The sequence below is a fragment of the Bidens hawaiensis genome, unplaced genomic scaffold (genome assembly GCF_021521415.1).
Source record: "Bidens hawaiensis isolate Kalapana, Puna unplaced genomic scaffold, B.hawaiensis_p1.1 tig00001016_1, whole genome shotgun sequence".
NCBI classification, from domain to species: Eukaryota; Viridiplantae; Streptophyta; class Magnoliopsida; order Asterales; family Asteraceae; genus Bidens; species Bidens hawaiensis.
Genome location: NW_027491059.1, coordinates 1,885,708 through 1,903,185, shown reverse-complemented (window position 1 = coordinate 1,903,185; position 17,478 = coordinate 1,885,708). Strand labels below are relative to the sequence as shown.

General features: G+C 41.8%; 1 pseudogene; it reads left to right on the top strand.

The window, feature by feature from the left end:
- The first annotated feature begins 1,512 nt into the window (after window positions 1-1,512).
- Window positions 1,513-5,039, top strand: LOC143550538 (geranylgeranyl diphosphate reductase, chloroplastic-like; annotated as a pseudogene).
- The last annotated feature ends 12,439 nt before the right edge of the window (window positions 5,040-17,478 follow it).

Below are 17,478 nucleotides of genomic sequence, written 5' to 3'. Positions count from 1 at the left end.
GATATTATATATATATATATAACATAAAATATTTTAAAAAAATATATAATTATATTTTATAGTCCGGTCCGGTTTTGTATGGTTCGTTTTTTATATAAACCGTAAACCAAACCGTTCGCTCCGGTTTGAAATTATTGAAACCGACCGACCGAAACTTGAACAAAAAAACCAACCGTTAAACCGAACCGATGACCGGTTTGGACGGGTTCACGGTTTCGAACCGAACCGTGAACACCCCTAATCATTTAGGCTAAAAAGCGTGAACTATAAGTTTTTAATTCTTTTCTATTTGAACAAAGGACTCGCAATCCATAATTTCAATTGTTTTTTTGTATTTTCAAAAGTTTTTTTTTTTTACTTTACGAATGTAACATATATAATGATTATATGAACTATATTGTTTTGGAATTTACAATAATAGAATACATCGAGAAACTTGTATTTAAATAATTCAAACTGTTACTAATAGCGATCTTAACTATCAGTTTTGTTATCAATAACAATCTCAGTCTAACAGATTGTTAACTTTGTTTATTTTTTATGACGTGGTGTGAAATGGCAATGACTTAAGACTTTTTTTTAATATACTTCGCCTCATCCCACACAAACCTACAACCACAACCAAATCAAATCAACAACAATTCCTCACCAAATTTCGAAACACACAGAAATCATATTAATTACTTCGTGAGTTAGGAATCCACCAGAACTCCATCCACCGTCAACGAACTCACCACTATCCCCGCGCCGTCTCCAACTCCTCGATCTGTCGTTGTATCTTATGCGAACATCCTTCGATAAACGTATTCGACTACACAATTCCACACAAATCAAATCAACCAAACCCTAGGTTTTTACAAATTAGGGCAAAATTGATATTATTACTACTACTGTGTACCTTAAGTAGGTCATCACTTAAGGCGAGAGGCAAATCGAGTGTACCGACACAAAGACTGGGGATATTCAGCTTTGCTTCTTGATTTTCACCACCGGTTACGCGTTCATGCAACGTTACACACCTACGAACATCGGATTGCATGTGTATAAGCATTGTGTGACGCACTTATTGGCTCCGGTTACACACCCGATGTCGCGTTGCGCGCATACCATCGTCGGGATATGGTCGTTTTGTTGCAGGGTTCCGCGGGTGTTGACACCGGTCACGCGCTCGATGTCGCGCTTACGTGTGCACTCCGCCCCATTGCGCGAGCAACCATCCAATCTATTCTGCATATGACTGACTATATGTAAAGACGTTTTAACTTTTTTTGTATAAAAGTCGAGTAACGCTTATGAAATAGATATGTCATATTGATACTACTAACTTGAAAGCTTTAATAATAGTAAAAACAGTTAATATAATGAACTTTTGTAAAATATGATACAAATAACAAAACTAACTAAAGTAGTATACAATATAACACGAACTAATTGATAAATCAACATAGACGAGTACAACGTTACAAATTGCTGACGCCACAGCATCCCGCGGGCACCCTGCTAGGTATAATTATGATAAACAAGTTACTACCCGAGACTCACGTAGGAAACGATGTCTCGGACTTTTACGCTTGGGCGTTCCCAGAATACGACCACGTGGCCGTCGGGACCAGGACTGTTTGTTCGAAACCCAACATTAAATTGTACCAACAAAGGATCCGGTCGCAGGTCCTACGAAGATCGCCAAGTGGGAAGGTGATTAAAGTGGAGGCCCACCCGATCCTCAAACATCCTCGGCCAGTTAGGGTCCGCGGTTGGGTGGCTCTGGTCGGGTACGTGACGAAATGCTCGGGCGAAAGGATATATTTCGCGGCGAAGAGTGGGAGGATGTGTGGGGAAGCGATTGTGAAAGCGTCGGAGGGTGGTCACAGGATGATCGGTGAAAGTGATTAAAAGGAGAGTGAAGAGGTATGTACCCGCCTCAACACCAAGCAAGGCGGGTCAACCCACAAGATAAAGACATTATGAAGGCACAAAGCCAAAACCCAGGCGCATCGCGCATACAAAACATGCTCAGGCATCATATGCTCGCGCATAACATATGCGCGCGGCGCATATCGCATGCTCTTGCACATCACATATGCTCGCGTGTCACATATGCGCGTGGCGCACCAGCGCGCGGCGCATATCACACGCTCGTGCATATCACACCTGCGCATGAAATATCTGCGCGTGAGAATAAAAAGAAGACTTCGCGCATCCTCAGGATGGGCGCATATCACACGTGCACATAATCAACCTCGTCCTTATCCAAATCAGGATCAGGGCAACCTTGATTGTGCACGTCAGACACTCTTCTAGAAGGCATCTTTTTAAGGAGTAAGAATATGCTGATGTTGACAGCTGCCAAATGAAAGGTCGACAACTCAGCATGACACATGTGCTACCACATGATTTCAACCAACGAGAAAGCGCCAGGTGTCCCAGAGGACACGTGGCGCAGTGCGATTGGAGGAGGCCAACGAGGCTGAGCCCAGCCAGTGGAAACCCTAGCACTATAAATACAGCATCAACTCCACTTTGATGACACATTCATTCACACTCAATCATTGACAGTTACAAGCAGTGATATCACATTCAATCATATTGAATTATATTCACTCACAGTCAGTTACAGAAAAACACACAGTCACACAATCAAGAGTATTCAGCGATTCAGCAATACTCTTGAGATTTCACTGACTCACACTTTATTATCTTCTCCACAAAGATACTGATTCTCACGCCGGAGGGTTACCCCAAAGAGGACCCCTCTGTCCCTTTCTGAGGGGTAAGTAACGGCGCTGTTCATTTTGTAGGTGGAAGAACACGGATTCAAAGGAACCATCGGTGAAACAGTTTAATCATACCCGAGGAAAGTAGATCTGCTACCAGTGAGTAGATCCACGTTTCTTCATTGGCGCCATCCGTGGGACCCGAACCCACGACCACGTGGTTAAAAGGGTGGGAAAGCCCTGAGAGGTGATCAGGTTGTCGAGATCTGCCTGCTTCAATTTGCAGGGGATTTCATTCCACCTTTTGGTGGCCTTGGTCCTCCCTACTTCCTCCGATGTGGTCTCAACAACTTTCTTCCCCTTCCCCTTTTGCTTCAATGTCGACATCACCACAGATTTCACACGGCGTCTTCGAGAGGCAACGGAGGTGATTGAAGGGCTAGACGAGTATGAACTATCAGACATACAACTGTAATAGCCGATAATCGAGGATTCGAATCGATGTAAACACTCAAATCAGAATGTGAAAGCAGAAATTTGAATTTTAGCAACAATGAAGATGAAGATAAAAATTCCCTAAGGGCCTGCTTTTATAGGCCCAGGAGAGAGAAATGTGGCAGCTGATCGGGTTTCACGCGCCCCCACTCGCAGGGGCAACCCAACGACGGCGCGACACGTGTCCCTAACAGCTGTGTGAGGGGACAAAAAGATGTAACCGACCTGCCACGGAACAGAGACGCGCCCCCACTCGCAGGTACTAACCAATGCGAGTGCGACACGTGTTCAAGACAGCTGTGTGAGGGGACGTGAAAGGCAACTGTAGCACCTCGAGCACACGAAACGTCTGACACGTTTACGGCGCACGTCATCACCAACCAACCACGTGTTTGGACCTTTCGTTTTCAACCAAATGGATAGAACTTCGCGCGACGATGGAAACAGCAAAGAAAACGACAAAACCCCCTATAAAAGGACAATTCAGTGAGTCTAATATCTATCTTACCACGCTCGCGCAAGATAAGACACACATTAGACTGGGGGGGCTTGAAGAGGTATGTACCCGCCTCAACACCAAGCAAGGCGGGTCAACCCACAAGATAAAGACATTATGAAGGCACAAAGCCAAAACCCAGGCGCATCGCGCATACAAAACATGCTCAGGCATCATATGCTCGCGCATAACATATGCGCGCGGCGCATATCGCATGCTCTTGCACATCACATATGCTCGCGTGTCACATATGCGCGTGGCGCACCAGCGCGCGGCGCATATCACACGCTCGTGCATATCACACCTGCGCATGAAATATCTGCGCGTGAGAATAAAAAGAAGACTTCGCGCATCCTCAGGATGGGCGCATATCACACGTGCACATAATCAACCTCGTCCTTATCCAAATCAGGATCAGGGCAACCTTGATTGTGCACGTCAGACACTCTTCTAGAAGGCATCTTTTTAAGGAGTAAGAATATGCTGATGTTGACAGCTGCCAAATGAAAGGTCGACAACTCAGCATGACACATGTGCTACCACATGATTTCAACCAACGAGAAAGCGCCAGGTGTCCCAGAGGACACGTGGCGCAGTGCGATTGGAGGAGGCCAACGAGGCTGAGCCCAGCCAGTGGAAACCCTAGCACTATAAATACAGCATCAACTCCACTTTGATGACACATTCATTCACACTCAATCATTGACAGTTACAAGCAGTGATATCACATTCAATCATATTGAATTATATTCACTCACAGTCAGTTACAGAAAAACACACAGTCACACAATCAAGAGTATTCAGCGATTCAGCAATACTCTTGAGATTTCACTGACTCACACTTTATTATCTTCTCCACAAAGATACTGATTCTCACGCCGGAGGGTTACCCCAAAGAGGACCCCTCTGTCCCTTTCTGAGGGGTAAGTAACGGCGCTGTTCATTTTGTAGGTGGAAGAACACGGATTCAAAGGAACCATCGGTGAAACAGTTTAATCATACCCGAGGAAAGTAGATCTGCTACCAGTGAGTAGATCCACGTTTCTTCAGAGAGTATCTAAAACGATGGGATTCTAAGTATTGAACAACTTTTAGATTTTTGGATTTGTTGGAACATGTGTTTTATGGGAGTAATGCTACAAGAGAGGCATTGGTAGAGCTTTGTGCTGATGAATATGTGTTTTGAAAGTTATTTGTATAAGAAATTGGCTAAGGGGAATGGATGGGAGGATTTTAAGATGGTGTCTAGTATCATTGGGAGTTTGATTAGGTGCAAACTTGTTGGGAAGGAAAAGGAGTCTTTTGATCCAAATGTGCTTGCTAAGCTTGTGTGATATTTTAATATTATGAATGGCTTTGAGTTAATTAAGCGGATAATAATAGTTGTGAGATTACGTAAGGTGTGATAAGTTATGTACACTTCCATTGTGAACTTTTGGATAGATGGTGTGTGGCAACCAGTGATCGACTTTATTTTTGTTACTTGATTTCTAGTGCTGGTATTAGATTGTGGCCCACGCCCTTTGCCCGTTAACTCAATCGCATCCAAAGGGGCAAAATACCTTTTGGCACCCTCTTCTTTAACAAGTGAAATGGTTTGGTAGTATTATCATTTTGAAATTCTCCATATTTGTTGATTTCTCTTATAACTCTTCCTTCTATTACGAGCAAGATTCCACCTCGACCGCCATGCATCGATTATATATATATATATATATAGCGAGAAGTGTGAGAAGTAGATCTGGACCATTGATTGTGTTTAATCAAGGGTACACAATAAAAGTGGTAATACAGTAATTAATAAGACAAAAATTTAATATGTTCTACATTAAAAAGGGTATATGTGACTTTTGGGTTTAGGCTTATTAAATCATATCTCAATTCATTCATCCGTTTCCCCATTTTATACTTTAATCATAACAAATATTCATAGTATTTGTCAACTGCAAAAATTAAGGATTTTGACTTTCTAAATCAAGATATGTCTACTGTTCTATGTTGTTTTAACATATATCTCTTAATATCTCATATAAAATAGTTACATACATGAATTCTATTATTATTCATTGTCTTTATTATGGAGAGACAATTGTTTGGACAAATTTAGGGTTTTTATATACATATAAAATTGATTTTAGAGCTTCTTGTGTATGTGATTTGTTTATTGTGTATGCTTATTTAGCTAACGTGTAGATTGTTTTCTGTGTAAGTTCATTACCTGTGTAGACACGTATGCAGTTTTTTTTTGTTTTTTCGTGTAAGATTAATGAGCATGTTGTGTAAGTAATTTGTTACTATGTAGGGGCTACTGTGGTTGTTCTATATGTATGTTGTTTACTGTGTAGGTTTACAGAGTTTCTTGTGTATGTGGTTTGTTTATTGTGTATGCTTATTTAGGCAATATGCAGATTATTTTATGTGTAGGATTGTTGTCTGTGTAGGTGTATTCAGTTTGTGTTCTATGCAATGTTAATGGGACTATTGTGTAAGTAATTTGCTACTGTGTTGGGGTGACTATTATTGTTGTGTATGCAGATTGTGTGTTGTGTAGGTTTATTGAGCTTTGCGTGTATTATTATGTATGCTTATTTAGGCAATCTACAAATTATTTTATGTTTAGGCTTGTTGCTTGTGTAGATGTATGTAGTTTGTTTTCCGTGTAGGGTTTCTATATAAGTTTGTTATAGATTTTTATCAATAGAATTGTGCAAATAGAAGAAATAGACTTCGATGAAATACATGAAGTACAACTGATTCTGCATTTTTTTTGTTTCAACTTTGTCCGAAAATCATAAATAAAAACAATGATTAATTGTTAAGAGTTAAAAGAACCTAAAAAATTAGAAAAACTACTTTTGTCAAATATTAGAATATTATTAATGACGGTAGTACTTGAAATTTAGGATTGTGGAAATGGTTTAATGAATTAGTAATTTAAAAGTTTTTTGAATTTGTATAAACAAAGAAAAATAAATAATATGATTTGAAATCAACTCCAATATTTAATAGTTACCAAAATAAAGCACTATTACAAATTACTAGTAAACCCTTTTACATAATTTAAATATAAAATAAAAAGAAAAATTTTGATTGGTTGAAACGACTTCTCGCACTTCTCGCAATAAAAATACTTCTGAAATGAACTTAATCCTATATATATATATAAAACGCATTAAACATCTTAATTACATTCATGTACAAAAGTACGTAATATGTGTCGTATTTTAAAATTCAATATATGTATACTAGTATAGTGGTTTCAAAGCAATTAACCATATGGCCGTATGCAGTGATTTGAGATGCATGTGTCAATGACTAATGAACTCGTGTAAGGACGTTCAAACCGCTCGCCGCTCGCTCAGAAATTGCTCGAAAAATGCTCGCTCGTTTTTTCGTTCAATTGTAAACTAGCCGCTCTGCTCGGTTTATAAAACAAACATGAATTCCTTATTGTATGAAGTATAATGAGATAATTAAAATAAACCTGCATATTTCCAAAAGTATATAGTCAAATCAAAATGAGAAGATAGAAATCATACCGAATATATACGTTTTATACGTTTATAATAATCAAAACTTATAATGGGCTTTCATAACAAAAATTTATGATAGACAAAAATATGAAAGTACCCTGTCATAACAAATATTATTGTAATCACAAAATACTATTAAGATTCAAAGCACTCTTGTAATAAAATTGAAGAAATGCATATTGTGAACAATAATATAGTATCGTATTTGGAACTACAAATAGCACTTAAGATAAGGATGAGTATTATTATAAAATTCTTAAATTATTTAAGAACTTTGATGAACTCTTAATAACTAACATTTTTGTAAAACTTTTTGTATGTTAATATTATTTGAGTGTAGTTTTATCACTTTATATATTTACGATTACAATTGTGAAACTTAGTTTTTACGAATATTTATCTTTTTTTACACACATGTAAATTTGTTATTACATAAACTTTACACATGTGTAAACTTGTAATTTATATACGTAATAAAAAAATTATTTTAAAAATATGATAAAGCTACTCCCAAATAATGTTAATAAAAAAATTAAAAAATGTTAGGTTGTTAGGAGTTTCAAAATTCTTAACTTTCTGCGAGTTTTGAAAGGACACCTAACCTATAACATAAACATATAAAAATCGAATTCCTAATTCACAAGTAGTTGAACAATTAACAGAAATAGAGAAATTGTTGGTGACACCAACCAAAGTTTTGATTGGGGGAATTGGTTGAGAGGATTAGCTATACAGACAAGTTAGCGTTTGATTTAATTTGAAAAGTAACCGACGACGAGGAAGCTGTAGTTTTGACAGCAATGAAGATGAAATTGGAAGTTTTGGTGCCAATGATTTTGGATTTTAAGAGTGAGGTTTAAGGGACCTGAAACATTACGAAAGGGTTATAGATTAACCAAAGAAGAGAGGATAGTATGGTTTCTGAAAACGTAATGGATATAAAGATGAATGTAATAGTTCGGGTTATATCATTATAGTCGGGTCGGGTAAGAGATCCGCGACTGATTGTAAAAGGAGTGTTGTGGTGGTAGGCAGGGTTTTGAGAGCAAGGAGTGGTTAATTAGAAGACATGTTGAAAATTTTCAATATAAGCTTTATCTATTAAGTAATATAGATTATATTTTGATGAATTAGTGTCTTGAGAATTGAGATGAATGGAATATTATGATTGTATCAAGATTAATGAAATATAATGATTGATTGTGATATGGTTAGCTAAACGCGTTATTTACTTGAATATGACATAAGCATGTTTGATAAAAGTGTTACATAAGTTTAACATAGTTAGTCCAAAGTTGTTTTAACATGCTTGGCATGATTAAATAAACGTGCCAAACTTATAGTCTTTATGCTACTTGAATAAATTGGTAAATTCAAGTATATGAATAAAAAAAATCCTTAAAATTCTTATCAAATATCGCATAACATCATTGATAACCTATACATAACCCTCAGAAAAACACATCTTTTTATTAAATACTAGGTTAGAACCCGTGTATTACACGGGTTGTAATAAAACAAAAACAAAAAATAATTATAATAATATAAATAATCATTACAAACATTTTCAATTCATAATATACATATCAGTCCAAACATTTTCAACTCACAATTGTCATATTTATTGATGATTCTAACATGACACTCCCTACCAAGCTTCCTTCATTCATTTTGTAAAAAAAAAGACCTATTGAAGCTTTGAAGACAGAACCTATTCGTGAAGCAAAGTTGTCCCAATATAACCACTATAGCAGTATAGCTCAAAATGTTTGCATCTAATTTGTTTTAGATTAACTAATTCTACTACCTTCAAATTGAATAGTCAAAAAACATTCTTTATTTCAAGCACTACATACCTGCGCTCGAAGTTGAAACTGCTTGAGAAGTGTAGAAGCTTCATCCAACATTGAAGCCTTATTAGACTACAAAAAACACAAATCATCGAATAAAACACGCCCTAACAGAAATAGTAACCATAATTAACAGATTTCTTTGTTTAAAGTTAGTAATTTTATGAAACTTGAATGTAGAAAGAAAATTAATATTCAAGTTTCAGATGTATGTTTATAACACTTGAAAGTTTGTTGTAAACAACCTTTGGTTTTGCTATTCTAACTTCCAACACTCTGACCTGAGGAAGTGTCGGGTGAAAGTGCAAGAGAAACTACAAAGATGGTGTTTGCATCGAGCTAAATAACCCAAAGGTTCAACAATAAGTATTCATTATTAACAATTATCAAATAACAGAATAAAAAGATTGAAATAATACCTTTTGCTTGCAGCCTACATCAATCCCATTCGTTTTGAGTTTCGTCAAGTTGTTGAAACATGAAATCCTCAATACCAGCTTTATCTGTTGGGTCATGTAACAAAAAAGAGTAATTATGACTGGTTACGTCAGACAAACATACACCGTTGAGTTGAGGCTCATGGACAAATGTTGCCTAAAAGAGTAGGGCCAATAATTGTATCACATTTGCAACAACCTATGCAAACAAAGCAAAAACGATATTATATCAGCATCTTTTATCTTGTAAACAAACAAAGAGTACCAACTACCAAAACAAAACAAACAACACACACCTTGGAAAAACCTTTTCCAAGGTAAACTGAACCCTCCATCTATCAATTCAAGGGCCTCATAAATACCTACAAAACACAAATTTTATGCATATCATATAGCAATTACAAAAGACAAAAGATCTTACCAAAAATCTGTAAATCACAATTACAAACAACGAAATATCCAAATACATGTCAAAATTGATCACAAAAGCCCGCAATTATAACGGCGATCTAACGAATGCATCAAATAGTTGAAGCAAACCAACTGAAAACTACTAATGACGAAATCGTAATTAGCATGTTATGATGACAACAGTTGCAATTTGAACATATAAACATACTTCAGCATCAAATTCCCTAAATCACAATTACAAACAACATATCCAAATACATTTTAAATTCAATCGCAAATGTAATCATCAATGACAGCGATATAACCAATACTTCAAATAACATAAATAAACCAGCAAAAAAGCTCAACAAAACTAAAATCCGTGCGTTCTAACGACAAAATTCGCCAGTTGAACACAGAAACTTACTTTAACAACAAAGCCTCTATCCAAGAACATGTTAAATTGATCGCAAAAGTCAACTAATGTAGTGCTAACACCTTATCTTTCGAATGTTAACATCCCATGCCGAATCCGCGCTACATCCGGAGAAACCGTTGAGCAAAAGCTATTAAAATTGAGTACAAAAAGAGTGAAGTTGTACATGAATCTTCCGATTATTAAAAATAAAAATAAAAATGATCACTAACAGTTTGTATACAATTGCCCTCAAATCATATATAATTCGGATTACATCGAAACAGAAGGCAAGCGGGCAACAAGCTGCGCCGCTACCCCTTTTTGAATCGCAAAACCCAATCTTTTAAAAACTATATTTGCTGATCTTGGAGTCATAACATTACTATGCATGACCCGCTGAACACGGGTAAGTAGCTCCACAGCTTCAGGCACGAGGAAACCAAAAGTGTCAAAAGCAAAAGGAATCCTAAAATTAAACCTAGATTTGTTCGTATCGAACCAATAATGAATTTAGGGTTTATATGGTGAAGAAACACTAAGTGACCCGGGGCAGATTACGGATAATCTGGGGGTTAAGTAATGTTTCCCACGAGGATGAGGTCCAGCAGAGAAGGTTGTTCTTCAGGTGACCTGCAAAACAGACACCGTAAGCTCGTCACTGAGAAGGGGGGGTTCCTCCTTGTGACCACCCTCCGGCGTGAGAATCAGACTAGGTTGCTCTGAATATAAGTGTATATTAAGAGATTGCTAGATAAGAATGAGATATCAGATGATGTCCTTACCATTCCAAGGTGTTGGAGTATTTATAGCCGAAGGTAGGTTTCCTAGAAGGCACAGCCGGCTGAATAGTATTCCTGTTCTACCAACAGTGGACTATGCACAGGCCATGCTGGTTGGTGGATAGACTACGGCCGACAGTAACAAGGTCGGCTGTACACTGTTCCTTTACTGTCGGCTATGCACTGTTCCACCAACTGTAGGCTGCGCACGTCCCATAGTAAGGGTTGGTGAGTAGGCAGCGGCTAATAGTGAAACAGTACTAGAGGGTGCTCCTCCTCGTACTGTTGTCGGTGAGCTGTCACCCTGTGATTGGTTCATGGGCTGTTCTGGTCAGATCGTCTGTTCTGCCCATACCTTAGTAGGTATAGTACAAAAGATCTTCCAGAAGCATACGGACTGGCTCATTTAGGCGGGAGTATTCCCGCCTTGCTCATTCCTTCATGTGACTACTGAAGTAGCTAGTGCCTTGTGCGTGTAGCCTTGCTGTCAGTGCGGGTAGCCTTCCCTGATGGCTTGTATCCGCAACTGCGGGAACAAGCGGGGTACTTCACCATTGGGAGGCTTTCCCTGCGGGTACAGCTGGCGTACTGCGCGTAAGGTTTTCTCTGAGCATGGTGGGTCCTGCGGGAGCAGTTGGTCGTTGCGCAGACGTCCCTGTTCAAGGTGAGTCATGCGGGTCCAACTGGGCTCTGCTGGGACCTACCTCTTCAAGTCCCCCCAGTCCAATGTTCTTCTCATGAATTATTAATAAGTGAGGTGAACTTTTGGACTAGCAAGGGGTTTTGAAAAGGGTTTTTAGTTTTAAGGTTTTCCGTGGGGATTCTTCCCGCGGTTTTCCTGATGTCACGCAGAAATTCCCGACTTTTCTGCTTGATCTTAGGGTATGAAGCGGGTAGGTTTGTAACCTCCTCGCAAGTCAGGAGCGTTGAGTCTCACTTGTGTGGATTCTCCATGGGGTTTTGGTTGTTTTCAACATAGTGATCAATTATGCTAAAACCACCAATTCCATCTTGGAGTTTCAAACAATATAGTTCTCGACGTTCCCGTCATGCGGGGATGTTATTCCCGTTTCCGCAAGCATGGCCCAGAAGATCCTTCTTGGTTTGAATTCCCTGCAGAGTGCTAAGTATGTGAAGGGTTTTGCCTTGACACTGTACCCGCACTCGTCTTACGGTTACTTTACTTCCAAGGTATTCCTGGTGTCAATTTCCTGCGGGTGCTAAGTATGTGAAGGGTTTTGCCTTGACACTGTACCCGCACCCGTCTTATGGTTACTTGGTTGCCAAGGTAAGGGGTATTTTCCCGCTTACTTTTGAATCTTATTGATTTTTTTTTTTTTTTTTTGAAATTCAAAGAGTTGGTGAAAGGATAAGAACAGTCCAAACTGCTGAAACGTCGTGCGACGGTTTCTTCTTACTGTGTCAGGACGTGCAGGAAGTTATGGTGACGTGACAGTACCTGGTCATTCCAGACGCTTTTTCAGGCGCGTGGTCGCGATTTTTCGGGCGCGTGGCCGCGAAATTAATGGTACGCGTCCTTTCAACAGCTGTTGCCAGCTTGCTTTTTGCCACGTGTCATAGTTTCATTGCACCTTCGATTTCTCTCTCTTCCGCATTAAATTCATCGCATTAATTGCGATTAGTATATAAAGGGGGAGAGGGTTCTTTGTAATCCACACTTTCACTTTTCTCTTCATCTTCAAAACGATTTCCGGCGAATACTCATCTTTTCAGTCGAGCATTCTCTTGAAATCGTTTTCTTCTTTCATATCTGCAAGATGTCGTCTCACGATCTTGAGTCTACAGCCCAGGAGGCTGGGGTGTACGCCGATGACAAGAGTACTGCTGGCGAGTGCCAGTGTGCTCTGCCTGTCGATCTATATCAGTACATCGTCAGGAAGTTCATGCTCGAATCTCTCGAGCCTGAGTTTCCTGAACCCCATCAGACGGTGTATGATGCCCCCAGAGGCAAGATCGGGGTATATGCTGCATTCTTTGTCTATGGGAATCTTAGGTTCCCGTTGACAAAGTTTGTGTACCGTGTCCTGGAGAGGCACGGTGTGCACCTGACCGAGGTGCATCCGATGGCGATCGCGAAGATTCGCCACTTCGAGTGGGTGTGCCGGATTCTGGGCATTGTGCCCTTCCTCGACCGCCTAATGACCTTCTACTCTTGGAGGTGCATCCAGGGGTGGTATACGCTGATAACCCGAATCAAGGGTTTGAAGATTTGCGCAACCGAGCGCAGTCTTCGTTCGTGGAAGCGGGAGTTCTTCTACATCTCCGCTCGCGCCATCCCCCTTGCCATGAAATTTAAGAATGTGCAAGCTCTCCCAAGCCTTCACGCCTCCAACTACCAGGAGGCGGAATGGTTCTCGAAGATATCCCGAGTCCAATCTCCGGTTTACCGGTTTGCGGAGTCTGGGATGGTGATGCTCGGGATGAGCCGGGTGTGGAAGGATGCGGATGCGCGAAAGGTCCCTATCGTCCTCGAATACGGTTTGAACTCTGTTCCTTACGGTATGCTCTGTTTCTTTTTGTTGATTTAGAATCTCTTCTAACTTCTTTCCTGTTTATTTCAGAGGGGAACGACTTGCAGTCGCTCCTGTATCCGCGGGAGGCTGACAGTCCCGCTCGGATGGGTACTCGCGCTCTAGACGAGAACGAGTTGCCCATCCTAGAACAAACGGCGGATCGGTTCGTGGAGGTCTACCCGCTAGGCCACGAGATCCTGAGCGCCAGGCGTCCAGGTAAGGCGCTATTCAACCCTCGACCCCTCAATGTTGAAACCTCTGCTGGAATTCCTCTAATCTTATGTTCTGATGAGGAATCCGCAGATGGTCCTCCGTTGGTGCGGAAGAAAAAGGCTGCCGGCGGGAAAGGGAAGGAGAAGGTGGCCTCCACTGCCGATCCAGTGCCTCGGTCTGACTCAGAGGCCGAAAGCGAGGAAGTGGCGGGGAACCCCAGTGGTGATAAGACCACTGCTCCGGAGGCTGCGACGATTGTCACCTCCGGAGAGCCCAGGATGACAACGGTGACCGGCGTGAAGAGGCCGGCTCCATCGGGTTCATCCCCGCCTGTCCGCACTTTTAGGCTCAAGAAAACCCGTAAGTACAAACTATATTTTTAACTGCATAGCTTTCAATCATTAATACTTATATTCTTTGTGCAGGCGTGGATGTTGACGCATTCCAGGGTGGAGCGGGGAGGAGTACCTCCCTGCCCATGACGGTAGGTTTGGTCAGCCTACCTGAGGCGACGACCCAGGCGGCTTCGCCTACGCCTGCTTCCGCTGGTTCAGTTGCTCACTCCATTGAGCCAACTGTTCCAGCTTTGATGACATCACCGCCGGCTGTCAGTGCCATTTTTACCGCATCTTTCACTGAGCCGGCGGTTACTTTTGCTGCGGATTCCGCAGCGGCGACCGCGGCGGCCTTCACCATGCCTCCTCCGTCATCGGCAACGACGGCCGATCCTTCAGGTATGCATGGGGCTTCTCGCCAACCTCTGCCTCCTTCCCATCTACCTGACCTCTTGGACGGATTTCCCTTGGGTTCAGGTGATGGGTTTGGCGGCTATCGGCCTGTTATTGACCCTACAGGTGCGTAGGGTTCTTTTGGCCTATTTTTTTTTTGTCATCTTTTCCTAACTGCTTTTTGTTTTTTGCAGTGTCGGATTCCAATGAAGTGTATGTTCCTCGATGGAACATCCGCCGAGGAACAACCCTTCGCACACCTGTGGAGTGCGTGGAGTGGGCTCGTCACGCAGCTCCCAGTGGTGCGTTGGGGGAAGCCATGGCTAGCTACCAGGAGGGTAGGCTAACCAATGAGTTTCGGGTTCTCCTGGCCCGGATGCAGCCGCGCGTCGAGCTGCTTTGTCGTGAAAACGACAAGTTAAAAGCAGCTCGCATTCAAGAAGTAGCTCAGGCGCGGGCTGTCCGGGAGGAGAATAGGAGGCTCTCCGCCGCGGGCTGCGGAGAAGGAGAAGGCGTTCAAGGCCCTTGAAGTTGAGGTTCAGGCCCGTCTCGAGGCCCGTTCCAAGGCTGCCCAAGCTGTTAACGAACAGCTTCGGCTGGCTAAGGAAACTGCTAGGAACGTAACTGAAAGGGCCACCAAGGCTGAAGCTGTTGCTGAGCCTCTACGCCTCGAGAATGAGGAACTTAAAGCTAAATTAGAGGCGCTCCAACAGGCTCATGATGCCTTGGCGATGGAGGACGCGAAGAAGCTCCAAGAGATCCTGGACCAGAGGGGCGTGCTTGACCACACTGAGCGGAAGCTAAAGGGCGTCGAAGAGGCTGCTGCAAAGGAAGTGTTGCTTGCCAACCTGAATAAAAGTGAAGCCGAACGTGCCTGTACCCAAGCTCAAGCCGCCCTCCAAGAAGCTCTGGTTGCCAAGGAATGGCTTCTTCGAGAAGCGTTGTCTCAGGTAAGCTTTTCATGTCTTTACGCTTTTCTTTGTAAATAGAAAAGGTTTTGATACTTGACTTCTTTTTGTAGGTTGTGCATCGGGTCTTCACGGAGACGTCTTATGACGATGCTATGAGCACAGCCCTCAACGCTTCTCATGAGGATGGGGAAAAGGCCGGCTTCCTGCTTGGTCTAGGGTTTGTTGAGAAAGGCATCCCGCCTTCCAACTTCCCTTTGTATGATGTGGATACTGAAGCTGTTTATGACCAAGCAGTGAATCAGTGTGCCGCCTTCCCGCATCCGGTGGTGGAGAAGGTAAACGAAGTCGCTGCTGCTGATGATGGGCTAGCTATCCTCAAAGCTTTCATTGAACCGCCACGCTCTGCTGATGGTGCGGGCCCAAGTGGAAGTGGTCCTGAAGCATGATCCTGAAGATCCCTTTCCACCATTAGCGTAGATTTTTGCTTTTGTATAGCTTCTTTTGTATGCGGGTATGCACCCAGCAATCTTGGTAATATTTGAATTTGATGGAATAAAGATTGTGTTAATTCTTTGCCTTGTTTATTTTACGCATGTTTTGATCTAACTTAGCAATTTCTTTAGTACTTAGAAAAGTTAACTTTTTAACATGGCAAATTATAAGTTTGTTTCGCTTCCTCTTTTATGATTGTGCGGGTATGACCGTCACTTACACTTAGTAGGATGGCTTAACTTTACTTATATCTGACCTGCGTGGAAGTTTTCCTCATCTTTTCCTTTGAAATTTTCTAAGTGTTCAGAATAAGTTAACCTTTGGACGTGGTAGATAATAGGTTGAAGTTTTGCCTCCTTGTTCGTGATTGTGCGGGTAAGACCGTCACTTGCACTTACAAGGATGGCTAAACTTTACTTACATCTGACCTGCGTGGAGGTTTTCCTTAAAACTTGAAATTTTTACCGTTGTGTTTATGCGGGTTTTGCCGCCTTCCACACGTAACTTCTTCCCCTATTTATGCGGTGAATACCGGCACATCAGTGTGGGAAGTTCATAAGTATAAAGGTAAGGCTATCAACACATTGTGAAAGGAGAATCATTTCCATTAGAAGTGGCTCTAGGCCTTTTCTTTACAAGTTTGGAATTGATCTACATATAACATTTGCGTAATTGAGCTCCATTCCATGTTCTTGGGATGGGAGTGCCATCGAGCCTTTCGAGCCGGTATGCGCCCTTTCCCAGAACTTCTTTGATAATGTATGGCCCTTCCCAGACCGGGGCCAGCTTTCCTGGGCGTTCTTGGTTCGAAGCCTCGTTGTTACGCAGTATGTAGTCTCCTACATTGAAGTTGCAGAGTTTTACCCGCGTGTTGTAGTATTTTTGCATCTGTCGCTTGTAGTTCTGTTCACGCACTGCGGCTAAGTTTCTGCGTTCCTCGGTTAGCATAAGGTCTAACCGTCTTTCCGCATCATTGTCTTCTGGCTGAATCAAGACCCTTGGTGAGGGTAAGCCAATTTCGACCGGGACCATGGCTTCAGTGCCATAAGTGAGACTGAACGGGGTTTCTCCCGTACTGGCCTTCTTCAGCGTTCTGTTTGCCCAAAGGACGTGCGGAAGCTCGTCCACCCAGCCGGATCTGTGTTCCAAGAGTCTTTTCTTTATGCCTTCGACGATGCTCTTATTTGCTCTTTCCACCTCACCATTACCTTGCGGGTGTGCCACTGAGGTAAAGGTGTGGGTGATTTGAAGTTCTTTCAGCCACTGTTGTAGCTTCTTGTCAGCAAAGTTGGTGCCGTTATCGCTCACCAAATTCTGTGGAAGTCCAAAACGACAAATAATAAATTCCCAAATAAATTTTTTGATATGTTTCGCGGTTGTTTGGGCTAAGGGTTTTGCTTCTATCCACTTGGTGAAGTAGTCGATGGCTACCACTAGGAACTGAACATTTCCTGCTGCTGTAGGAAATGGGCCTGTCACATCGATGGC